This window comes from Chiloscyllium punctatum, chromosome 3 (assembly GCF_047496795.1).
Source record: "Chiloscyllium punctatum isolate Juve2018m chromosome 3, sChiPun1.3, whole genome shotgun sequence".
In the NCBI taxonomy this organism is placed as follows: domain Eukaryota; kingdom Metazoa; phylum Chordata; class Chondrichthyes; order Orectolobiformes; family Hemiscylliidae; genus Chiloscyllium; species Chiloscyllium punctatum.
The window spans coordinates 71,616,985-71,644,675 of NC_092741.1; the positions used below are offsets into that span (position 1 = coordinate 71,616,985).

At 42.9% G+C, this 27,691-nt stretch overlaps 1 protein-coding gene across 3 annotated transcripts in view; it reads right to left on the minus strand.

Moving 5' to 3' along the window:
* The window catches only part of LOC140460468 (4-galactosyl-N-acetylglucosaminide 3-alpha-L-fucosyltransferase 9-like), a 139,650-nt gene that overhangs the window by 80,191 nt on the left and 31,768 nt on the right, over positions 1-27,691 (minus strand). Inside the window, exon 1 of one of the 3 annotated variants that reach the window (XM_072555031.1) lies at positions 13,095-13,142. The exons of the other annotated variants lie outside the window; for them this stretch is intronic. The gene's annotated coding sequence lies outside the window, so the exon portion shown is untranslated. Of the gene's footprint in view, positions 1-13,094; positions 13,143-27,691 lie in introns of those variants that run through there. 3 annotated transcript variants of the gene reach the window in all.

The following is a 27,691-nucleotide window of genomic DNA, read 5'->3' on the forward strand; positions in this document are numbered from 1 at the left end:
TTAGCCGGAAAGCATGCCGGCCACCTTGAGGTAGGGTGGATCCAGTGCAGGCGCGTGAGAAGGCTTATCTGTTTGCCTGAAAACTTTCAGCCTTATTCTTCCAATAGAATCACTTCCACAAGTTGAGTTGTATGGAAAAGTCATCACAATATATAGAAACCGCCCTCATCTCCCTTACTCCCTCATCCTCATGACCCTCAACCTTAATCCCACTTTAGCCAGTATTCCTTTTATCTACAGAACTCACAACCCCTACTATAATGGGTGGAAGCAATTGAATTAATCATGTATCTACCCAAGTATGCAAACTAATGCTTCAAGTAAGCAGCTATAAACTGAGTAAAGCATTTGTTGGCGAACGTGGACAGTTGGATTGCAGTCCTGAGCCCATACGTCACTCTAAGTAAACAAGCTAATTCAAGAATTGCCAATTTAATAGTTGTCTAGATTGGATACATATAAACAACAAGGAAAGCTTAAATCTACAACACACAGATATTGTTCTCATTTTGGGTCTACTCTCACAGCTTAAAATCTACTCTACATTCTACCGATTAGGTGTATTTCCTAAAAAAAGCTTATCTAAAATCATTGGCACATTTAAAGTGCTGGTTCTTTGCAGGTTGTCATTTGGTATAAGTATAATCTGGAACATTGTTTAGTAAATGGTTACACCTTCCAATCACAGCATGTTATATCTCATTTCACGAAACACAAGTACAACTTATGGTATAGATGCGATAGGTGGAAGGAGGTCAAGGTGAGGGTGATAGGCCGGAGTGGGGTGGGGGCGGAGAGGTCAGGAGGAGCGCCTCATCTTCCACCTAGGAACCCTCCAACCACAAGGGATGAACTCAGACTTCTCCAGTTTCCTCATTTCCCCTCCCCCCACCTTGTCTCAGTCCCAACCCTCGAACTCAGCACCACCTTCCTAACCTGCAATCTTCTTCCTGACCTCTCCGCCCCACCCCACTCCGGCCTATCACCCTCACCTTAACCTCCTTCCACCTATCGCATTTCCAACGCCCCTCCCCCAAGTCCCTCCTCCCTACCTTTTATCTTAGCCTGCTGGACACACTTTCCCCATTCCTGAAGAAGGGCTTATGCCCGAAACGTCGATTCTCTTGTTCCTTCGATGCTGCCTGACATGCTGCGCTTTTCCAGCAACACATTTTCAGCTCTGATCTCCAGCATCTGCAGTCCTCACTTTCTCCAACTTAGGGTATAGTACTCTATCATAGAAACAGAGAAATAGGAGCAGGAATAGACCATTCCTCCCTCCGAGCCTGTTCCACCATTCATTATGATCATGGCTGATCATCCAACTCAATGGCTTGTTCCTGTTTTTTCACCATGTCCTTTGACCCCTTTAGCCACAAGTGCTACATCCAACTCTTTCTTGAAATCATACAATGTTTTGTCCCAACAGCCTTCTGCGATAGTGAATTCCACAGGCTCACCATCTCTGGGTGAAGACATTTCTCCTCATCTAAATGGTTTATCTGTATCCTTAGACTCTGATGCCTGGTTCTGGACACCCGTGCTATCAGGAATATCCTTCATGCATCTACCATGTCTAGTCCCGTTAGAATTTTATAGATTTCTATGAGATTCTCCATCATTCTGAGCCAGTGAACATAATCCTAAATGACCTAACTTCTCTTTGTATGTCAGTTCTGCCATTCCAGGATCATTCTGGTATACCTTCGCTGCACTCCCTCAATGGCAAGAATATTCTGCTTCAGATAAGGGGACCAAAACTGCACATAATATTCCAAGTGTAATCTCACTAATGCAGCAAGACAGCCCTGCTCCAGTACTCAAATCCTTTCACTATGAAGACCAACATGCATTTGCCTTCTTTATTGCTTGCTGAACCTGCACACTTACTTTCAGTGACTGGTGTGTATGAATACCTAGGTCTCGCTGCACATTCCCTGTCTCAATTTATAGCAATTCGGACAATAATCTGCATTCCCATTTTCACTACCAAAGTGGATAACCTCACAGTTGTCCACACTTTAGTACATCTACTATGCATATGCTCACTGATTCAGCTTGTCCAACACCGTAATATGAGTCGAGAATGCAGTGCTGGAAAAGCACAGCAGGTCAGGCAGCATCTGAGGAGCAGGAGAATCGACATTTCAGGTATAAGCCCTTCATCAGCCCTTCCTGATAATAGGGCTAATGCCCGAAACATTGATTCTCCTACTCCTCAGATGCTGCCTGACCTGCTTTGCTTTTCCAGCACCACACTCTCGACTCTGATCTCCAGGATCTGTAGTCCTCACTTTCTCCCAACATTGTAACATCTTTGCATCCTCCTCACAGCTCACCCTCCCACCCAGCTTTATGTCAACAGCAAATTTGGAGATATGACATTTAGTTCCTTCAACCAAATCATGAATATTAATACTGTGAATAGCTGGGGTCCTATCACTGATCCCTGCTGTACTCCACTAGTCACTGCTGGCCACTTGGAAAAAGTCCTGCTGACTCCTTCACTTTGTTTCCTGTCTGCCAATCAGTTTTCTATCCATCTCAAGACATTACTCCCCAGTCCCATGTGTTTTTATTTTACACACTCATTTCTTCTATGGAACTTTGTCAAAAGACATCTGAACATCAAGAAACCGCATTCATGGGCTTCCCTTCATCAACTCCACTAGTTACATCCTCAAAGGATTCTGGTAGATTCCTTGAGCATGATTTCCCTCTTATAAAGCCATAGTGAATCTGTCGGTTCCCACCACTGTTTTCCAAATGCTTTTACAATTGACTCTAGTATTTTTCCTACTATCCCCATCAGGCTGACTGGTCCAGAAGTCCTGGTTTTCTCTCTGCCTCTCTTGTTAAATGGAGTGATAACATTAGTAATCCTTCAATCTGTAAGAACTGTTCTGAGTCCATAGAAATTTGGAAGTTGACCACCAATGCACCCGCTATTTCTAGGACCACTTCCTTTAGTACTTTGGGATGTAGATAATACGTACCTGGGAATTTATCAGCCTTCAATCCCATCATTTTCCCCAACTCTATTTCCTAGATTTTACTGAATTCCTTCAGCACTTCCCACTCACTAAACCCTGTGTTTCCCAACATTTGTGGTCTGTTACTGATATCCTGCATTGTGAGGATAGAAGTAAGTTATATATTTCTTTGGTCAGCCATTTCTTGGATTCCCATTATAAATCCCCCTGTTGCTGACTATTAGAGACCTACATTTGTCTTCACTAACCTTTTGCTCTTTACATAGCTATAGAAACTTTGACAGTCAGCTAGTTTTATGCTCCCTGCCAAAATACTCTCCGACTTTATTTTCCCATCTTAATCAATCCCTTTTCCCTAATGAATTCCAAAAGAGACAAAAGAACCATTTTTCTTAACTTTTACGCTCCTCTTTCATCTAATCCATGATTCAGGGCTCCACACAGCTGGTGTAAATCCCACCAGCTGCGAAAGTCCAGCTGCCTGCAAGGAAATGTAAAAAAGAACTTACTTGGGCAGTACCACAGTGCTATTCATATAAAGATATCAGTCTGGTTTCCATGGAGTCAGAATTCCTGGCTGCTCTGTTCAGTGGCCATTTTTGTTTTGATGCCTCCCTTTTGTCCGCCCTAAGAAATGCAACATTTGACCCCTAATTTCTGAAGTTTCTCCTGATAACCATCATTTCCTATTCTTGGGATCATTCTGTAGGCTCTTTATGGGCTTTAGCATTCTTTGTATAAAGAGCCCACAAAACTGTCTACTGTATTCTCTGATTGTAAGCCAATAAATATTCTATCTGAATGCCCCACTATTTGTATTAGCTCCATTGTCATTATTATTGCCTGATCCACCTGCATTCAAGCTGTCAGGAATTTTCTAAAACTGAATGACTCATTCTCTGTTTATCCATGCCCTTCAACACCTTCCGAGAAAATACTGGACATGAAATTTGATTTTGGTCTCACTGGACCGTGATTAGTTATACAGTCATAGAGTCAGAGAGATGTACAGCACAGAAACAGACCCTTTGGTCCAACTCGTCCATGCTGACCAGATATCCTAATCTAATCTAGTCCCACCCGCCAGCACCTGGCCCCTTTTCCCTCTAAACCCTCCATTTTCATTTACCCACCAAATGCCTTTTAAATCTTGCAATTGTACTAGCCTCACCACTTCCTCTGGAAGTTTATTCCATACATGTACCACCCTCTGCATGAAAAAATTGCCCCTAAGATCTCTTTTATGTCTTTCCCCTCTCGCCCTAAACCTATGCCCTCTAGTTCTGGACTCACCCACCTCAGGGAAGAGACTTTGTCTATTTAGCCTATCCATGCCCTTCATGATTTCATAAACCTCTATAAGGCCACCCCTCAGCCTCCAATGCTCCAGGGAAAATAACCCTAGCCTATTCAACCTGTCTCTGTAGCTCAGATCCTTCAACCCTGGCAACATCCCTATAAATCTTTTTTGAACCATTTCAAATTTCACAACATCTTTCCGATAGGAAGGAAATTAGAATTACATGCAATATTCCAAAAGTGGCCTAACCAATATCCTGTACAGCCTCAAAATGACCTCCCACCTCCTGTACTCAATACTCTGACCAATAAAGGAAAGCATACCAAATGTCTTCTTCACTATCCTATCTACCTGCACCTCCAATTTCAAGGAGCTATGAACCTGCACTCCAAGGTCTCTTTGTTCAGCAACATCCCTAGGACCTTATCATTAAGTGTATAAGTCCTGCTAAGATTTGCTTTCCCAAAATGCAGCACCTCGCATTTATCTGAATTAAACTCCATCTGCCAATTCTCAGCCCATTGGCCCATCTCATCAAGATCCTGTTGTAATTTGAGATAACCTTCTTCGCTGTCCACTTCACCTCCAATTTTGGTGTCATCTGCAAACTTACTAACTATACCTCTTACGTTCACATCCAAATCATTTACATAATTGAAGAAAAATAGTGGACTCAGCACTGATCCTTGTGGCACTCCACTGGTCACAGGCCTCCAGTCTGAAAAACAACCTCCACCACCACCCTCTGTCTTCTACCTTTGAGCCAGTTCTGTATCCAAATGGCTAGTTCTCCCTGTATTCCATGAGATCTAACCTTGCTAATCAGTCTCCCATGGGGAACCTTGTCGAACGCCTTACTGGTGTCCATATAGATCACATCTACTGCTCTGCCCTCATCAATCCTCTTTGTTGCTTCTTCAAAAACCTCAATCAAGTTTGTGAGACATGATGTCCCATGCACAAAGCCATGTTGACTATCGCTAATCAGTCCTTGCCATTCCAAATACATGTACATCCTGTCCCTCAGGATTCCCTCCAACAACTTGCCTCCCACTGAGGTCAGGCTCACTGGTCTATAGTTCCCTGGCTTGTCCTTACCACCCTTGTTAAACAATGGCACCACGTTAGCCAACCTCCAGTCTTCTATTTACCCTATCTATGCATGTCATAATTTTATAAACTTCTATAAGGTCACCCCTCAGCCTCTGACGCTACAGGGAAAACAGCCCCAGCCTATTCAACTTCACCCTATAGCTCAAATCGTCCAACCCTGGCAACATCCTATTCTGAACCCTTTCAAGTTTCACAACATCCTTCCGATAGGAAGGCGACCAGAACTGCACACAATATTCCAAAAGTGGCCTAACCAATGAATATCTTCATTGCTTTTTTAGTTTGGATTTAAGACCTCAGTTTCAGAATGAACAATATCACATTCAAACTGAATTCGATACTCTATCACATTATGATCACTATTTTACAAAGTCTCCTTTATAACAGGATTATTAGTTAGCCTTTTCTCGTTACACAATATCAAAACCAAAATAATCCATTCCTTACTAGTCTCAACAAACTGTTCCACAAACCCATCTCAAACACACTCTAACAACTCATTCTCTGTAGCAGCAGTGGTGATTTGGATAACCTAATTTGTAAATTAAATCACTTTATTATGCACAGTAAATATATATTGCTTATTTTGTCATTCACTCTGTGTGCGGAATCTTTTTGGCAGGCTAAAAAACAACTCCCACCAATACTTGTTACCCCTTGCTGAATCATCATTCCACCCAAATTGATCCTATTTCGTTTCCTTCTATTTAATATCCTTTCTTTCAAGGTTACAATTTTTGGAATAATAAAAAGCAAATTCCTTTCATAAGCACAAAATTATTGATTTGTTGTGAAAACTATTTGGCAAAGGTGAAAATTGGACTAACACAGTTTGAAATAAGCAATTATAAGCATTTACCCTTCTAAATAATACATGACATGTACACACACCAATTAAGACAAAGAGAATTCTCTGCAGAGAATAAATTTGCAAAGTAATAACACTTTGATCAAATGTTGGTTAGCTCTAGAAGAGAAAAAAAAGGCAAGGTATGAAATATTGAAGACAATTTACAGTTGGCATCCTAATGCACATAGACAAGTGTCAATCAGCACAAGCAGTTCTTACGAAAAGTTTTGCAGATGTAATTTGTATAGGAAACATTAAAACAACCTCGTTCATTGACTTTTCAGGAGAACAGTTTCACAAGTCCATATTAAACAATCAGGAAAAATAATGGCACAGAATTTTGGCTAATACTTGCTTCACATGCAGAAATAATAAAAAGAAAAATACTGGAATTGAAGTCCATTCACTTGAGCTTGAATAATAAGACATTGTGTCACTAGATGGCGCACCCACACTGGTTAAAGTTATTAATTGGTTTCTACTAAACACCATTGCAAGATATTTTGGCAAAAATGACTACTTCACTTCCTGAATCAGGTTTCATTCAACTGTCATATTAAGTGGCTTTTTATACACATGGGACGATGACATGTTTAAATATTCATCTGAATTTCTGCTCAAAATAATTTCTATTTCCATCATTGGTCCCAACCTACAGAATTAACACTTGGAACAAAGTTAACAACAATTAATTAATGCATCATTAATGTCTCCTCAGATTCACAGAATTGGTTTTGTACAGAAGGAGGTCATTTAGCCAGCATTAAATCGCTGAATGCACAATTCATGTGCTGGACCCTCACCTGTTCCCTGTAGTTCTGCCCATGCATCCTTTTTTATATTATAATCTTATTTCCCTTTGAAAGCATCCATTAAATCTATCTCCATCAAACTCTCAGGCAGCGCACTTCAGATTTTAATCACTTGTTTCATGAAAAATGTTTTACATCATTGTTCCATTACCTCTTCCTCAATCACCTTAACTCCATAACCTCTTCTTTTCAGACCTCCCATGAATGGAAACAGTTCCCTGCTATCCACTCTGTCCAGAATCTCATTCTTAAGAACATTGGAAAAGGAGTAGACTATTCAACCATTCTAGCCTGCACCTGATTTTGAATAACTACCAAATCTCCTCTACCGTACTGTTGAGGAAAGACTCCCAACTTCTTCAATCTATCTACAAAACTGAGGTTCCTTATCCCTGATCCAATACGCATAGATTATTCCTTCACTCTCTCTTACGTCTTTCCTGAAGTGTGTTGCTCACACAATATGTAAATTGAGGCTGAGCTAATCCTTTATTCAAGATCCGCAAACCCCCCTTGCTCTGGTATTCCATGCATTCATTTACAAAACCAAGAATACTTCAGATTTTACAAAATTGTGGAACCCAGAACTGGGATCATTGTTTCAGCTTAGGCTCAACCATTGTCATGTACAAGTTCAACATAACCTCAAATAAAAGTAAAATACTGCAGTTGCTGTTTCCAACTGTAAGAAGGGGTAGATTGGCCTTGAAACGTTAATTCTGCTTATAAGTTTGCTCACTGAGCTGGTAGGTTGTTTTCCAGACGGTTCATCCCCATGCTAGGTAATATCATCAGGGAGCCTCTATTGAAGCAATGGTGGTCTGTCCTGCTTTCTATTCGTGTGTCTTGGTCTGTTAAGGTAGGTGATATCTTTTCCAGTTCTTTTCCTCAGATTTTGGTAAATGGGGTCCAAGTCGTTGTGTTTATTGCTGGAGTTCCACTTTGAACGCCAGGCCTCTAGGACTCTCTGTGCATACCCGTGTTTAGCCTGTCCTAGGATGGATGTATTGTCCCAGTTGAAGTGGTGTCCTCCTCTGTCTGTGTATAAGGATACTAGTGATAGTGGGTCATGCATTTTGGTGGCTAGTTGGTGGTTGTGTATCCTGGTGGCTAGTTTTCTGCCTGTCTGTCAAATATAGTGTTTGTTACAGTCCTTGCATGGTATTTTGTAAATTACATTTGTTTTGCTGGTTGTTAGTACAGGATCCTTTAGGTTCATCAGGAGCTGTTTCAATGAATTGGTAGGTTTGTGGGCTACCGTGATATCTTGGGGTTGGAGTAGTTCAGTAGTCATCTCCGAGCTGTCTTTAATGTATGGTGGTGTGGCTAGAGTTTCTGAGTGCAATGTGTCTCCCTGTTTGGGTTTGTTGTTTAAGAATCGGCATGGTAGCTCAGTGGTTAGCACTGTAGCCTCACAGGATCCCAGGTTCAATTCCAGCCTTGGGTGACTCTCCACATGGAGTTTGCACATCCTCTGTGTGGGTTTTCTCCGGTTTCCTCCCACAGTCCAAGGATGTGCAGGTCAGGTGAATTGGCCAGGCCAAGTTGCCCAGAGTGTTAGGTGCATTAGTCAGAGGGAAATGGGTCTGGATGGGTTGCTCTTTGGAGGGACAGTGTGGACTGGTTGGGCTGAAGGGCTTGATTCCACACTGTAGGGAATCTAATCGGCGGACTGTGTTTGTTGGATATCTGTTCTATTTGCATTTAGCATAATCCTTTTTGTTACCATACTATGCCAATAAAACCAAAAGTACTAAATGTTTTCAGCACTTTTTAATAAGATTTGTTTCTGCATTTTTGATCGTGGAATGCTATGGGAAAAGAACAGTCTTAGTTCTTTCTCAAAGAGAAAAAGGACAACACATGAAATAAAACCATAATATTCCAAATGGTTTGCAGATGACATCTTGGTACCCAGATTCTGGGAATAGCAGGCTTGGACTTTCAACACACTAGCGTAGTAAGCTGTAACAATATGTATTGCAAAATAAGTGCTCCTAAACTGTCCTGTCACCTCAAATTAATTATATGCACTATACACCTAGATTTTTCTGCTCTTGTATACCCGTAAGAATTGTACCTTTTATTTTACATTGTTTTGTTACAACCAAAGTGAATCACCTCCAACTTCATTGAAATTTGTCCACCCATTCTATGTCCTTTTAAAGTTCTATTAATCTCCTCAAAGTTCACAAAGATTCCAAATTTTATATCATTTCCAAATTTAAAATTGAACCCTGTACTCCAAAGTCCACATCATTAACACAGCTTAGGAAAAGCAAAGATCCAGACACTAACCTTTGGGTAACTCCACTATAAAGCTTCCTCTTGCACTAAAGATATCCTTTAACCACTGCTCTCTGTTTCTTGACACCTTGCTAATTTTGTGTTTATGTTGTTACTGTGCCTTTTATTCCATGAGCTATTACTTTCTTCACAAGTCTGTTGGGCAGCACTTTCTCATTTTTATTTTGAGCCAATAAATATTAGAATTAGACAATGTGCAGGTCAGGTGAATTGGCCATGCTAAATTGCCCACAATGTTAGGTGCATTAGTCAGGGGTAAATATAGGATAGGGGAACGGGTTTGGGTGGGTTTCTCTTCGGAGGGGCGGTATGGACTTGTTGGGCCGAAGGGTCTGTTTCCACACTGTAGAGAATCTAATCAGAATCTAATCATTCCATAACATCTGTGAATAATTTCTTGCCGGGATGCACACTGCCTCCATTAAATCCATTCAGGTTCTGTTCCCTCGTTTGATGTAGAACTTAATGTCCACCTTCAAGGTGAGTTGGAGAGGAAGGCCATTTAATCAAGGTGGTGGCTAGGACCAGAAGTCCCACTAACCTCCCACTTTCTGGAGCAGGAGATCTCATAGATGGCCTTCCTGCCCTGATGCTAATCAAGGCCATTAAATTGGCAATTACTGGGCACAAAAAAATGTTTACCCCTAACTCACTCATCAAATCTCCCATCAGCCACAGGCGAATAAAATGAGAAAATAAGCTGAAATTATGAAAAATATAGAAAAACCTGAACAGGTGAATTGAGAAGAAATTCAAACTGGTGCTGTTCACAGTAAGCATTATCTGCGTTGTTTATCTTAAACTACAGAATGGACTGAATGCTTAATAAATAATGAATTCGATCTCAAGATTGAAGAACATTCTTGACTTAATTGCAGGTCATAAATAAAATGTATTTCACAGAACTCCATTGTGTAATTCACAAACTTTTCAGGGCAACTCGATCAATAGCTTTGGCCACATTCTAAGAACGAATAATTTTTAAAAAGTCAAAGAGGGTAATGCTATACTTTTGTCAACATGAAATTATTGTTTTAATGTAATGCCAATGCGTTGAGATTTGTACCATCACTTGTGCATCTGACCTGGAAATGAAAAACCAGGCCAGTGTGTTCATAGTTAAAGACAATAGTAGCAGTCTCTCGGTTCACAATGGGTTGATTCTCATAGAGAGGAATTGCTGCACTCAGACGAAAAGAACTAGTTTATGCATCACAAGAGCCACACAATCTACTTTCAGTTTTAGATTCTATCTTCCAAAATCCCAGTAAGGTGGTGGAAATACTGTGCTCAATATCGTTGTGCTATAAACTGTTAACTTATTGCTCTGTTGAAAAAAAGCTCTGAAAAATAGCTAATCAACATTTTTAATTGGATGCAAGGCTAACATGTTTCACGTTGCCATGGGAAAGAGTACAGAGGGTTTCTGAGAACAGGTTAAAGGCTTTCCAACATATCCATGAATATCATAGGCAGACAGTAGTCTTGTGTGGTCAGCAGAGAACTTTGTGAACTACTACAACAGATCTGGGAGGAAAATGGTCTGGAGTCAAAAATATTTTTCCAGATCCATCTGGAGAGTGTCCTGGTATGGTCAAATAAAACAAATCATTGAATAGATATTCCTGCTGGCATGGATTTAGGAAACTTGTTAAAAACCAAGAAAATTACTCAGTGGTTGTCTGACTGAATCTGAAGTCATTTGAGTGAGTGGGTAAATTAAGTCTAACATGTACAACTGTCATGATTTGGAGATGCCGGTGTTGGACTGGGGTGTACAAAGTTAAAAATCACACAATACCAGGTTATAGTCCAACAGGTTTAATTGGAAACACACTAGCTTTTGGAGCGTCACTCCTTCATCAGGTGATAGTGGAGGACTCAATCCTAACACAGAATTTATAGCAAAAATTTACAATGTGATGTAACTGAAATTATACATTGAAAAATTGATTGTCTGTTTGAATGCCATGATTGTTTCACTTCTTTCATGTGTAAATCACAAAACCTTTTTTAAAAAGTTGCATTCTCAGGTTAGCTGTTAACAATGGTGATAGCTAGACAATATGTTGAAGGTGTTGGCCCCCTGAGTCTCTGTCTATGCCATGATGTTTAGATTTATTCTAATCTAAAAAGTAAGATAACAGAGATTTACATTAATTCATGCAGGTTCTGAGCTCAGAGTTCTACATAAATGCATGCAGTTTTTGAGCAAAGTACAATGTAACCCTGAAAGTACAAATTCACCACACAAAATATATGTGTGCATGTGGGTCTTTGTCTGTGTGTGTGTGTGTGTGTGTGTGTGTGTGTGTCTGGGATGGGGGTTGTGAGTGTGAGATAGTGTATGTGTGTGTATGTAGTGAGTGTAGAGTGTCAAGTCTGTGAGGGGGTGCATGTGTGAGTGTGGGAGTGTGTGTATCTGTAAGGGTGTTTGTGAGTGTCTGTGTGTGCGTCTGTGTATATGTCTGTCCATGTGTATGTGTGTATAGGAGTGCCTGTGTGTGTGTGAGAGAGTGTGTGTGTGTAGGAGTATCTGTGTGTGTGTATAGTGCAATGGTGGTCACCTGTAATGTGACATGAACCCAAGGTCCCGGTTGAGGCTCACCCTATGGGTACCGAACTTAGCTATCAGCCTCTGCTCGGGTTCATGTCACATTACAGTTGACCACCATTGCACTATACACACACACTCCTACACACTCCTACACTCTCCTACACATACTCCTACACACACGCACAGGCACTCCTATACACACATACACATGGACACACATATACGCACACACACACACAGACACCCACAAACACCCTTACAGACACACACACTCCCACACTCACACATGCACCCCCTCACAGACTTGACATTCTACACTCACTACACACACACATACATTTTCTGACATTCTGCACCCCCAACCCAGACAGACACACACACACAGACAAAGACCCACATGCATACATATATTTTGTGGGGTGAATTTGCACTGGCAGAGTTACACTGTACTTTGCTCAAAAACTGCATGCATTCATGTAAAACTCAGTGATCTTACTTTTTAGGTTAGAATCAATTTAGACATGATGGCATAGACAGAGAACACAGGGGGCCAACACCTTCAACATATTGTCTAGCTATCACCATTGTTAACAGCTAACCTGAGAATGCAACTTTTAAAAAAAAAGGTTTTGTGATTTACACATGAAAGAAGTGAAACAATCATGGCATTCAAACAGATGAAAGACTTAACTGACAATCAATTTTTCAATGTATAGTTTCAGTTACATCACATTGTAAATTTTTGCTATAAATTCTATGTTAGGATTGAGCCCTCCACAATCACCCGATGAAGGAGCGATGCTCCGAAAGTTAGTGTGCTTCCAATTAAACCTGGTGGACTATAACCTGGTGTTGTGTGATTTTTAACTATGTACAAGTGTGGAGTTCTCTTCTTTAGAGAACAGTAGAGTATTATTGAAATGGTGATAGATTGGGAAATGTTGGTGTACAAAGAGACATGGTTGTCCTTGTATTCCTGTCACTCAAGACATGCAGGCAGATGTAGCAAGCAGTAAACCAAACAGCATGTTAGCCTTCATTTCAAGAACGCTTGAATGCAAGAGCAAGGAAGACTTACTGCAACTATACAGGCCTTGGCGAGCATACACCTGGAGCATTCTGTGCAGTTTTAGTCATTGCACCTAATAAAGAATGCACTTACCATCTATGTTCCTTTCGGTTTCTCCAGCTGCTGTTAGGACCTACATATGCTGTATGCTGCAGCAGGAATCAATGCATTGGCATAGCATCAGCACCTTAATTAGCACACACGCAGCCTCAGAACGCCTACACAGCCATGCTGCCCCAAGGGAATGCTGCCTGCCATTCAGGGAGTGCTGTGAAGTGACACCAGATTGATTCCTGGCATTAGACAGATGCAGCAAGACATCACGAAGGCCACTCTGAAACAAAAACTGAAATTACTGGAGAAACTCAGCAGGTCTGGCAGCAACTGTGGAGAGAAAATTGAATTAACATTTTGAATCTAGACACCCTTCTGCAGAACTGAGAGTCAGTTGGAAAAAATGGTGTATATGCTGGAGACATGGTGGGGTAGATGGGGGGAGTGTGGGGTGTAGGGGTGGGGGGAGCAGGGAAGTATGAGCAGATAAGTGGAGAGAAAGAAAATGACAGTTGGGCAGATGAAGGGATGAACGATAGTATGCCGGGAGAGAAATCAAGTTGCTTATGGGGACCATAAGTAGGTAAAAATGTCTTTAAAGCACCTCATAGTCATGATAGGGTGTGGGTTGTGGGACTGGGTGAAGTACATAGAAGAAAGTGATGGAGTCCTAAAATTATTGAATGCAATATTGAGACGTGAAAGCTGCAGGGTCCCCAAGCAGAGAATGAGTTGTCGTTCTTCCAGCTTACATAATGCAAAGAACATTACAGCACAGTATAGGCCCTTTAGTCCTTGATGTTGTGCTGACCTGTGAACCAATCCGAAGCCCATCTAACCTACACTATTCCACTTACATCCATATGTCAATCCAATGCCCATTTAAATGTCCTTAATGTCGGTGAGTCTACTACAGTTGCAGGCAGGCCGTTCCATGCCTCTACTATTCTCTGAGTAAAGAAACTACCTCTGACATCTGTCCTATATCTATCAACCCTTAATGTAAAGCTATATCCCCTCATGCTAACCATCACCATCTGAGAAAAAAGGCTCTCACTGTCCAACCTTCCTAACCCTCTGATTATCATATATGTCTCAATTAAGTCACCTCTCAGCTTTCTTCTCCCTAATGAAAACACCTTCAAGTCTTTCAGCCTCTCCTCGTAAGACCTTTCCTCCAAACCAGCAACATCCTAGTAAATCTCCTCTGAAACCTCTCCAAAGCTTTCACATCCTTCCTATAATGTGGTGACCAGAACTGTACACAATACTCCAAGTGTGGCCGCACTGGAGTTTGGTAACATGGCTCTGAAACTCAATCCCTCTACTAATAAAAACTAACACACCATAAGCCTTCTAAACAACCCTATCAACATGGGTGGCAACTTTCAGGGACCTGGGTACATGTACCCTAAGATCTCTCTGTTCACCTACATTAACAAGAATCTTAACCATTAATGCAATACTCTGCATTCCTGTTACTCCTTCCTGACACCGAGCCTTCCCAGAGCATTGCAGCAAGCCTGACACAGAGACGTTCGCCAGGGAATGGGGTGGTATGTTGAAGTGACAGTCAACTAGAAATCTCTGTTCTCTCTCTCTGGGCTATCTCTAGCTATCCATTCACCCCTTCCCATCCCTCCTACTCCCTCTCTTTACAGCTTAAACACCTTTTCCTGGCTACTATCAGTTCCAAAGGAGGATCATTGGACCCGAAATGTTAACTCTGCTTTCTCTCCACAGATTCTGCCAGACATGCTGAGTTTCCCCAGTAAATTCTGTTTTAGTTTCTGATATCTGGGATGGGAGGAGTGGAATTCAGGAGGTATTGGGGTAACTGGGCCGGTACTCACTGTAGCTTAGATAAATGAGAGAATCTTGTTGAAACATATACAACTGTGACAAGGCTGGTCAGACTGGGTGCAGGGATGAGGTTAGAAATAAAGTTGCTAATGGGGATCATAAGTAGGTAAAAATGTGTTGGCTGTCTTTAAAGCACCTCATTGTCATGATAGGGTGTGGGTTGTGGGACTGGGTGGAGTACATAGAAGAAAGTGATGGAGTCCTAAAATTATTGAATGCCTCTGGCTGGCAGTGGTAGGGTGAAGTTAGAGAACAAGGAGCCACAGTCTAAGGATATGGGATAGGCCAATTGGAGTGTGTTGAGGAGCTTTCTTTACTCAGAGGGTTGTAAACTTGTAGAATTCTCCAACACAGAAGTTTGTGGAGACCAAGTCACTGAACAAATGTAAGAAAGAAATGGCTAGTTTTCGAGAAACAAAAGGTATCAAGGGATTTGGGGAGAAAGCATGAGTTTGGTATTGAGTTACACAGGTTGAATAGGGGAGTGGACTCAGTGGGCGAAACAACCACCTCCTGCTGCTTGATCTGTATTTCAGTGAAGCATTTTTGTGGACAATGGAGGTATGGATGAAATGGTGTCCTGAACAAAACTAGCTTCAGACAACCAACTTTGACTTGGTCCAAACTCCAGGGAGAAACAAGGGACAGAATCTTATAGGGGCCTGAATGACATGAGCTTTAGCGAGAAATCTGAGAGAACTGTGTTGAGATATAAGATGAGGCCTTTCTTAATGTCAGGAGTAACTTGTACTTTCAAACAATCCTCTGGATATCACAATGTATCACAATGAGAACAGTGCCAGGCAGCAGCAGCAGGTATTGTGTTGTCAGCCACATAGCTGCAAATCTTGTCTCATTAAGATGTAGTTTCTGATCCTGCGAGATACCATATGGAAACTAGATGTCAACAGTTCCCAATGTGAAAGTCTGAGTGGGTACCTTGCAACATCAACTCATTGCTTGCTTCACTGTTCAGCCATCTTGGACGCACAGCATTAATGACTCAGGGCACGGCCCACGGGCAGCAGCCACAAGCACCCCTGTCGACAGATGTTTGGTGTCTGACATCTCCAGCCTCCCTGCATCATGGTGGTACATCTCTGAACATGTAAAGCACATTTTGCATGGCCATGCTGGACCTTGGGATGCATCAATAAAGATCATTGCAATGCTACTGCAAAGACACTGCATGCAAGAACAGGCTCCCAGCTCACAGGTTGGAGTAGGCTGCATCTCGGGGACATTGGCTTGCTCTCTCAGCATTCACTCACTTTGAGCTGATCTTGTTGGTCACAGCATCCCTGCCATTTTGTAGCATGCCCCTTCAGCCAGAGCTAGCAGGCTCACAGTACTTCTGCACTACCTTGTCATTTAATGTAGACGCAAAGCCAGAAAGCTTGTCATTGCTGTCAGCAGTCACCAGGCAAGTCAAGAGATACACCCTTCGGTCAGGGGAGTTCCAACAGAATAAGTCAAGAGCAGCCTCCAACACCAAGACCAGGGGCTTGGATATGATCGGTCAGCTGTTTGGGTGCTCAGGATCAGGATCCTCCCCTCATAAGGGATGAGCAGTCAAATATCAGGCAAGCCAACGCTCAGTGTGGCTATCTCTCCATCCCCACTGTGGGCTGTTTAATCCTGTGACAGGAGAAACTGTGTTATTGAGGCAGATAAAAGTGGACAGCACAGCTGTTAGCGTGCTGAAGTTGGGGGGATTGTCCAGTGAAGGGTTCTGAAAGAGTAAGTCAGCTGCACAGAGCCCATGTAGGGTTGGTAACGTGGTGGAACTGAAGATGTTGCATGTGATAATGAGTGGGATAGAGCTTGAAACTTGGAGAGGTGGATGCAATAGCAGAGAGAGAGTGAGGGTGAGGAATTAGAGAGTGAAGATGGTGGCACTTATGCTGGTGCAGCACAGAAGAATGGGACCTTCTCCCCACACTACTGGGTGTTACTCCAAGTGCCAGCGACTGCACTGATTTGGGTGGCAAAATCGGTAGCAAGCTGGCAGTGCATGGTATTCTGCCCTTCACTGGGGGTGCGAGGACATCCCTCTCTGCACCATCAGATTCACCAAGACCTCAAGGTGCTTGTCTGCAAAGTGAAGCACCAATTTCCTTTAACATCCCATTAATAGGACTGAGGTGGCAGCACAGAGTGTTGCAATCAGAAGGACATTGCCTGAGAGTCCTCAATATTGACTTCCAACCTGTGAAGTCTTATGTCATCAGGTCAAAAATGGGTAAGGAAACCTTCCGATGATTTTTGTCGGCCCAGCTGATGAAAACTGCACAGGAAAGCCCCAGACTGACAATGCTTCCCCAGGTGCACAATGGTCAAATGAACATGGCACTGGTACCAGTGATACCACGCTATTCCAGGATATCCTGGCAGGGGCAGGTTCTTCTGGCCATCTGGAGTTGTAAATTTGGCTAGCAACAAAGAAGATGTGCACTATTGTTATGTGGTGAGTGGTTAGAGAGGCAAGTTTGGGAAGATAGCATGCTTGAGACTTGACAAAACTGACACTTGGCTAAAATATGATGAGATTCAGCTCATCAGGTATGGAAACGAACAGCATAGAGAGCCCTCTGTTGTTTCTCTCTCTCGTTTTCTCCGTCCATTATTATGAGCTCGAACGCTGTCTTCCGCTTTCACCAGCCATGTGCAGCACAGACAGACATTTTAAAGAACTCAACAGCAGTCTTCAAACACAAAAATATAGATGCATCTTTAAATTGCTTCATAGGCGAAACCCGACACTTACCATTTGTCATTATCACCTTTTTGAATTCAAACATTGAGAATATCCTTAGTGCAAAGATGGGACTTCACCTCACAAAGGCAGAGTGGAAGTTAGTTGTAATAATACTGTCATAAGGGTGGGGCTAAGGGTCAAATGCTAAGGGTGGGGTCAAATGCATATTTCCCTCTTGCTGGTTCCCTGACCACTTGCTGCTAAGTCTTGCATGTATGTCCTTTAGGACTCAGCCAGTTCTTTTAGGAATAGTAAGGCTACCCAGCCAGACTTGATGATGGATCTTGAAATTCACCACCCAGAGTACATTCTGCACACTTGTCACCCTCAACGCTTCCTCAAAGAGATGGTCAATATGGAGACGAACTGATTCATCAGGTGGGCGGGGATGGCAGTACACAGAAATCTTCTGAAGGTTTCCTTACCCATTTTCGACCTGATGGTATAAGACTTCATGATTTGGAAGTCAATATTGAGAACTCCCATGCAACTTTCTTCCAATTGCTTAACTCTGTGCTGCCAACTCTGTCCTGTTTGTGGGAAAGACATACCCAGAGCTGGTAATGGTGCCTGGGAGATTGTCAGTAAGGTAGGATTGCATGAATACGATTACATCAGACTGTTGCTTGACGTGGCTGTAGGACAGCTCTCCAAACTTTTGCAGAAGGACCCAGATGTTAGTAAGTAGGACTTTGCAAGTTGACCGGGTGAGTATGCTGTTGTAGTTTTCGATACCTTGGTCAATGTTGGTTTCCCCATTTGATTTAATTCCTTTTAGAATTTTTGCTGGTGTTTCAAAACAACTGAATGGCTAACTAGGTCATTTCTGAAGACATTAAAGAATCAACCATGTTGCTGCAGGTCTAGTGTCACATGAATGCCAGACTGGGTAAGGATGGCAGATGTTCCTTACTTAAAAAGGATATCAGTGAGTCAGATGTGCTTATATAACAATTGATAGTGGTTTCATGGTCACCATTGTAGAGACAGCCATTTAATTATAAATGAATGATTTTATTGTCACATGTATTTAGGAAAATACAGTGAAAAGTGATTTGTCGCCACAATCCAGTGCAATCCAGTGCTAAAAATAAATAACTTAAATAGAGCTTCATCTTATATTCAATTGACAGAAAAATAAGAACTATGTTCAACTTTACAGACCTCATCTGTACAGGTGTTGTCTAGATTTAGTAACTGAAATCAAATTTCCATCATCTACTCTGCTGGGATTTAAACGTTTGCACCCAGAGCATTTATATAATGCAGTAGATTTCCTAATCTAGTGATATGTGCACTCCAGCACTGCCTTCACACTGTAGAACAGGGAATGCCTCATTCTCAATGGTAACTGAATTCTAATTTCTTTCTCTCCAATCACCGCTCTGATGTTGGGAGGTCAAAATAAATAACAATGCTTTTCATGACAAGCCCCAAAGATTTTAAAAATGCATTCAAGAGAAATTAAATTGGCTCCTGTTCTACTTGATGTTAAAAGTTAAATAGTCAATTTAGTGTTGTCAGTTGTATTTTGGCCGAACCCTCAGTATCAAGTCATTTCAAAACTAAACAACAATGAAACAGCAGACAGAAAATGGCAGCAAAACCAGAAATGAAGAAGTTCTGCTGTGTGCGACTGGAGTTGTCATTGAAACAGAGACCATATAACACTTAAAATCTGATTAGATAGGCATTTAACAAAATGGAGGATAAGACAATGAGGGAAAAGTCACTTTAGAACTGCTATTTTAGTGAAGAATAAACATCAATATGATTCATATAAATGAATGCCCTTGTTTTATTTTGTAACCCTGCTTAATTGTGGAATACATATTGATGTTTATTTATTTGTTCCCTTTCTGAGTTTTCTTTTCCAAATGGTATATTCTCCATATCCAAATCTATTAGTGCTCTAATTCCATTGTGTTCCATATTGTTTGTTTAAGTATGCAAGAATGTAACAGAAATGTTACAACAAGTTAAACAATATTTGTTGAAGTACACAGATTGCTTTATTTTGAATATAAAAACAAAATGCAAAAAGCTCACTTGAAAGTCGAGAATGCGTGGTATGGTCTTCAGATGCTGATGAAAGTGTGCAAAAATGGTTGTATTATACGAAAGACTGCATGGTGAAAATGGACTCAAAAACTGGTCTCAGACATATATACCTCTCTAATAAAATAGTTAGGTGACCTGGAAGAATGCAAAAACTTAGTTGGAAAGATTAATGCACTGATGCAAAATCCATTGAGATACTACCTTTAAAACAATCAAAGAGCTATTACTGAGGAGGCAGGAATTAAAGTAAAATTTATTTTGGGCTTGGATAATTGATGACTAAGAGTGGAAAATACATAAGAAAAATCTACAGGATGCATACCAGTGAGGGGAAATCTGGAGAACCTTTTCAGTTCATGTATAAACTGCTGCTGTAATTGAATGTGATATAACCAGCTAAACAGGAGCCAACGTCCTCAAAGTTCTCACAGTATGGTTTCAATTCAGAACTAGGGAGAATTCCAACAATTCAAAATAAGAGAAAAGGAAAGCAGAAGGTAGAGAGGCCAAAGGAGGAGCTAACTGCCCCATTTGGAAGCCTAGCTTTTGTTTCCAACCCACTGAGATAACTACGGTAGGAAGTTCCAGGTATTGCATGACAGATGTATTTCCATGTAAACATTAGGCACTTTAGGTCATCTCCCAATTTGGCCATCTTTGTTTCCAAACCTCAAATCAATTCTAGATAGGACAAAGCCATCAGAGAAACATCTGGTTGAAGATGTCCAGCCAAGCGAAGAGACAGAGGAAGGAAATCAAATGTTAGGGCAGCATGCCTCATATGACCCGGTATGTAATGTCAGTCAAACTCTATAGTTGAAGATTTTGGTCTTATGTTTCGAGGCCACTCAATATTTGATATTGATAGTACAGGAAGCTTTATGATGTTATTTGGAAAATATAATCGAAGTATGGAAACACTTCGGGGGGGTTTAAACTAATTTGGCAGGGGGATGGGATCCGGACTTGTAGTCCAGCAAGTAAGCTAGCTGTGTGTCAGGATGTCCAAGACTGTAGGGAGGCTGTGGAGAAGGTAGCACTGACAGGGACTACTTGCGGACACAGAGATGGGCTCAAGTGCGTATACTTCAATGCAAGGAGTATCAGAAATAAGGTGGGTGAACTTAAGGCGTGGATCGGTACCTGGGACTACGATGTTGTGGCCATCACGGAAACATGGATAGATGAGGGACAGGAATGGCTGTTGGAGGTTCCTGGTTACAGATGTTTCAGTAAGATTAGGGAGGGTGGTAAAAAAGGAGGGGGGGTGGCATTGCTAATTAGAAATGGTATAACGGCTGCAGAAAGGAAGTTTGAGGGGGATCTGCCTCTGGAGGTAGTATGGGCTGAAGTCAGAAATAGGAAAGGTGCAGTCACCTTATTGGGTGTTTATTATAGGCCCCCCAATAGCAGCAGAGATGTGGAGAAACAGATTGGGAAACAGATTTTGGAAAGGTGCAGAAGCCACAGGGTCGTAGTCATGGGCGACTTCAACTTCCCAAATATTGATTGGAAGCTCTTTAGATCAAGTAGATTGGATGGGGCGGTGTTTGTGCAGTGTGTCCAGGAAGCTTTTCTAACGCAGTATGTAGATTGTCCAACCAGAGGGGAGGCCATATTGGATTTGGTACTCGGTAACGAACCGGGACAAGTGGTGGGCTTGTTGGTGGGTGAACATTTTGGTGATGGCGACCACAATTCTGTGACTTTCACCTTGGTTATGGAGAGAGATAGGTGCGCACAACAAGGTAGATTTTACAATTGGGGGAAGGGAAATTACGATGCTGTAAGACAGGATTTGAGGAGCATACGTTGGAAGCATAGGCTGTTAGGGAAGGATGTGGTGGAAATGTGGGACTTTTTCAAGGAGCAGATACGACGTGTCCTTGATATGTATGTACCGATCAGGCAGGGAAGAAATGGTCGTGTGAGGGAGCCTTGGTTGACGAGGGAGGTTGAATGTCTAGTAAAGAGGAAGAAGGAGGCTTACATAAGGTTGAGGAAACAAGGTTCAGACAGAGCAGTGGAGGGATACAGGATAGCCAGAAGGGACCTGAAGAAAGGGATTAGGAGAGCTAAGAGAGGGCATGAAAAATCCCTGGCGGATAGGATCAAGGATAACCCCAAGGCATTCTATGCATATGTGAGAAACCTGAGAATGACGAGAACGAGGGTAGGTCCGATCAAGGACAGTGGTGGGAGACTGTGTATTGAGTCGGAAGAGATAGGAGAGGTCTTGAACAAGTACTTCTCTTCAGTATTTACGAACGAGAGGGACCGTATTGTTGAAGAGGAGAGTGTGAAACGGACTGATAAGCTAGAAGAGATACCTGTTAGGAAGGAAGATGTGTTGGACATTTTGAACAACTTGAGGATAGACAAGTCCCCCGGGCCTGACGGGATATATCCTAGGATTATGTGGGAAGCAAGAGAGGAAATTGCAGTACCGTTGGCAATGATCTTCTCGTCTTCACTGGCAACTGGGGTGGTACCAGGGGACTGGAGAGTAGCGAATGTTGTGCCCCTGTTCAAAAAAGGGAATAGGGATAACCCCGGGAATTACAGGCCAGTTAGTCTTACTTCTGTGGCAGGCAAAGTAATGGAAAGGGTACTGAGGGATAGGATTTACGAGTATCTGGAAAGACACTGCTTGATTAGGGACAGCCAGCACGGATTTGTGAAGGGTAGGTCTTGCCTTACAAGTCTTATTGAATTCTTCGAGGAGGTGACCAAGCATGTGGATGAGGGTAGAGCAGTGGATGTAGTGTACATGGATTTTAGTAAGGCATTTGATAAGGTTCCCCATGGTAGGGTTATGCGGAAAGTCAGGAGGCATGGGATAGAGGGAAATTTGGCCAATTGGATAGAAAACTGGCTAACCGGTAGAAGTCAGAGAGTGGTGGTAGATGGTAAATATTCAGCATGGAGTCCAGTTACAAGTGGATTTCCGCAGGGATCAGTTCTGGGTCCTCTGCTGTTTGTAATTTTTATTAATGACTTAGAGGAGGGAGTCGAAGGGTGGGTCAGTAAATTTGCAGATGATACAAAGATAGGTGGAGTTGTGGACAGTGAGGAGGGCTGTTGTCGGCTGCAGAGGGACTTAGATAGGATGCAGAGCTGGGCTGAGGAGTGGCAGATGGAGTTCAACCCTGCCAAGTGTGAGGTTGTCCATTTTGGAAGAACAAATCAGAATGCGGAATACAGGGTTAATGGTAGGGTTCTTGGTCAGGTGGAGGAACAGAGGGATCTTGGGGTCTATGTACATAGATCTTTGAAGGTTGCCACTCAGGTGGATAGAGTTTGTAAGAAGGCCTATGGAGTATTATCGTTCATTAGCAGAGGGATTGAATTCAAGAGTCGTGAGGTGATGTTGCAGCTGTACAGGACTTTGGTTAGGCCACATTTGGAGTACTGTGTGCAGTTCTGGTCGCCTCACTTTAGGAAAGATGTGGAAGCTTTGGAGAGGGTGCAGAGAAGATTTACCAGGATGTTGCCTGGAATGGAGAGTAGGTCGTACGAGGATAGGTTGAGAGTTCTCGGCCTTTTCTCGTTGGAACGGCGAAGGATGAGGGGTGACTTGATCGAGGTTTATAAGATGATCAGAGGAATAGATAGAGTAGACAGTCAGAAACTTTTTCCCCGGGTACAACAGAGTGTTACAAGGGGACATAAATTTAAGGTGAAGGGTGGAAGGTATAGGGGAGATGTCAGGGGTGGGTTCTTTACCCAGAGAGTGGTGGGGGCATGGAATGCGCTGCCCGAGGGAGTGGTAGAGTCAGATTCATTGGCGACCTTTAAGCGGCATTTGGATAGGTACATGGATGGGTGCTTAATCTAGGATAGAAGTTCGGCACAACATCGTGGGCCGAAGGGCCTGTTCTGTGCTGTATTGTTCTATGTTCTATGTTCTATGTTCTAGAATTTGTACTGTAGAAATAAACAGATTGGTTAAAAATTAGCTATGATAACCTGAGGGGCAACTTTTTTACACAGAAGGTGGTATGCATATGGAATGAACTGCCAGCGGAAGTGGTTGAGGCAGCTACATTAAAAAACATTTAAAAGGCATTTGGACAAATACATGGGTAGGAAAAGTGTAGAAGGATATGGGCCAAGTGCAGGGAAATGGGGTGAGCGGGGATGGACATTTTGGTTGCATGGACCAATTTGGGCAAAGGGCCTGTCTCCGTGCTGTAGGATTCTAGGACTCTATAAGTCACTAAGGTTATTTTCTTATCATGGGGGAGCTTTTGGATATTTGGGCCCTTAGAAGTCACATTTTCCCGTTAGCTACTGCATAATGGGATCAGTTAACTGCAAAGTGATGCCAACAGTGTTGGTTCAATCCCTGCCCTGGCTGAGGTTACCATGAAGAATTTTCCTTCTCAGTCTCTTCCCTTTGCCTGAGGTCTGGTGACCCTCAGGTTAAGACAGAAGCCCTGTGGTCTGTTAGGATTACAGTTAGTTTGCTTTTTGCTGTCAGCATGAGATTTAATTTAACAGCAATTACAGCATATTTTCCAAAATTCAAGCATACAAAATCAAAGAGAAGACTTGTAAGAATCACAGAGGTCATAATGCCTGTTGAACGGCATCAACAATTTATTTGGCAGCAAACCCACCTCGTTTACGCTGCGTTGAAATTAAGAACAATTGTTCTTGGAAAAAGTATTAAAGTAACCCTCAGGTGAAGGTAGGCAAAGACACAGCAGTCATCTGACATCATCAGTAACTGTCCCAGAGCTATTGGTCAAGAAGGGTTAAACATGTGATTGGAGGTCAGGAGACAAGAGACTGGTATCTCATCACCAATTCCCCCCTTCATTTACAAGTGGCTAATACTTGACACTGATCCAGCTTTCTCAGAACCAGCTCTCAGAGCGAGCAGGATGTCTGACTCTCCCGCTTACATTTTTTCTTCTTTTTTTTTACTGATCTAGCTCCCTCAGAGCCAGCTCACAGAATGTCAGGATGTTGGACACTCCTGTTTTTTCTTCTTTTTTTTCTGTTATAATTTTATTGGTGTCTATAAAATCACCCCTCGTTCTTGTAAACTCCGGTGAGTATGATCTCAACTGATCCAGTCTCTCTTCATATGTCAGTCCCAGCAATCAGTCTAGTAAACCACTGCCTCCATAACTGGAACATCCTTCCCCAGGTGAGGAGACTAAAATGACAAGGTGTGATCTCATCAGTGCCCTGTTCTAATGCTGCAAGACATCTCTGTTCCTGCACTCCAATCTTCTTGTTATGAAGGCCAACATTCAACTTGCCTTTTTCACTATCAGCTGCACCTTTCTGCTTACTTTTGGCAACTGGAGTGTAAGGATGCCCCGGTCCTGTTGCATTTTCTCCTTCCACAATCTATTGCCAGTCAAGTAATTAATGGCCTACCTATTTTTGCTACTTAAGTTGATAGCTGAAAATGTGTTGCTGGAAAAGCGCAGCAGGTCAGGCAGCATCCAAGGAGCAGGAGAATCGACGTTTCGGGCATGAGCCCTTCTTCAGGAATGAGGAAAGTGTGTCCAGCAGGCTAAGATAAAAGGTAGGGAGGAGGGACTTGGGGAAGGGGTGTTGGAAATACGATAGGTGGAAGGAGGTCAAGGTGAGGGTGATAGGCCGGAGTGGGGGTGGGGGCGGAGAGGTCAGGAAGAAGATTGCAGGTTAGGAAGGTGGTGCTGAGTTTGAGGGTTGGGACTGAGACAAGGTGGGGGGAGGGGAAATGAGGAAACTGGAGAAATCTGAGTTCATCCCTTGTGGTTGGAGGGTTCCTAGGCGGAAGATAAGGCGCTCTTCCTCCAGCCATCGTGTTGCTAAGGTCTGGCGATGGAGGAGTCCAAGGACATGCATGTCCTTGGTGGAGTGGAAGGGGGAGTTGAAGTGTTGAGCTATGGGGTGGTTGGGTTGGTTGGTCCGGGTGTCCCAGAGGTGTTCTCTGAAACGTTCCGCAAGTAGGCGGCCTGTCTCCCCAATATAGAGGAGGCCACATTGGGTGCAGCGGATGCAGTAAATGATGTGTGTGGAGGTGCGGGTGAATTTGTGGTGGATATGGAAGGATCCTCCGCTTCACACTTGCAGCCATGCGCCGCTACCTACATTCCCTGCAATTAGCCCTACCCCAGCTCAGGATAACACTCTCACAGATTTGCAAAGGACCGCTCAACACTTCAACTCCCCCTCCCACTCCACCAAGGACATGCAGGTCCTTGGACTCCTCTGTCGCCAGACCATAACAACACAACGGCTGGAGGAAGAGCGCCTCATCTTCCGCCTAGGAACCCTCCAATCACAACAGATGAACTCAGATTTCTCCAGTTTCCTCATTTCCCCCCCACTTTATCTCAGTCTCAACCCTCGAACTCAGCACCACCTTCCTAACCTGCAATCTTCTTCCTGACCTCTCCACCCCCACCCCCACTCCGACCTATCACCCTCACCTTATCACCCTCACCTTAACCTCCTTCCAGCTATCGCATTTCCAACGCCCCTCCCCCAAGTCTCTCCTCCCTACCGTTTACCTTAGCCTGCTTGGCACACTTTCCTCATTCCTGAAGAAGGGCTCATGCCCGAAATGTCTATTCTCCTGCTCCTTGGATGCTGTGTTTTTCCAACAACACATTTTCAGCTCTGATCGCCAGCATCTGCAGTCCTCACTTTTTACTTAAATTGATACTTTCACACTGAATCAGATTATAATTCATCTGCCATGCATTTGCCCATTCACTCTACCTGCCCAAATCACACTGAAACATTTACAAAGCCAGTGTCTTTATCACCTCGTTCATCAGCCATCAAGTTTTTGTACCCATGCCTTTGCTACCCAGGCTTTGAAACTGTGCTCCATACTGAGTCTACTTTATTATAAGCAAAGTTTTTTTGATTAACCTTTCAGTCTCGATTGAAAGTACCTCACTCTTTGCTTCAGAACATATTGTCTGATTATATTTTGGTGAAGCCCCTGAGTACATTTTCTTACAGGAAAAGCAATACATAAACCTAAGTTAGTGTCTATCAAGTGCTATGTAATCCTATGTTTCATGGCAACGTTTGATTGTTCAACCCGTATCCTGTAATTTCCAGTTTCACCTTTGCCAATTTAATCAATAAACTAAAGAATTAGCAGGGTGCTGGGTACCTTAGCCACTTTTGTGTTGTGGGGTTTGAATCAGGGGTGGGCAGGAAAGTGTTCGGCCATCTCTCTGTCATATTTTATAGTTCTTCCAAGCTACCAAATACTTAGTCAACAGGGCAGGGCATAAAATCATGCCGCACTCAATATTCCCTCATCTTGCTCCTTCTTTCAAAGTGAATCACATTCCATTTATTAGAGTTAAAATTCCATCTGCCACTGGTCAGTTAATCTGACCACTGCGTTTATATGCTCCTGTAATCTAACACCTTCTTACCCATTGTCAACCACTCGGCCAATCTTTGTGTCACCTGCTAACTTACTTATCACCTCTCCCATCTCAATATCACAAACAATAAGGGACCCAGCACTGATGCCTATGGTGCTCCACTGCACAAAGGGCTCCAGTTACACAAACCGCCTTCGATCATCACTGTCTGTCTCCCTACAAAAATCATTTCAGTAACTGGTACAAGCTAGAAGTTGGAAGGGAGAGAGTAATTTAGTGTACGGAGGAACCTCGATTATCCGAACTTGATGGGTGGACACTATTTCGCTTGGATAATCGATTATTCGGTTAATTGATCAAATGCCTTTCCTCTGGGGCTTGGAGTTTTTAAAGTCTACTCCCCGTTCAGGAGACTGCAGCAGTACACAGCGCGCCAGCCCCACCCCCCAACTCCATTCAACACTGCCCCCGTTCCCAACAACGCTCCCCCCACCCCCAACATCGACCCCGACTCCCCTGCTCCCGTGCAACACTGCCCCAATACCCCCCCACAACCACAACCCTGTCCAACACTGCCCCCGCCCCAAACACTGACC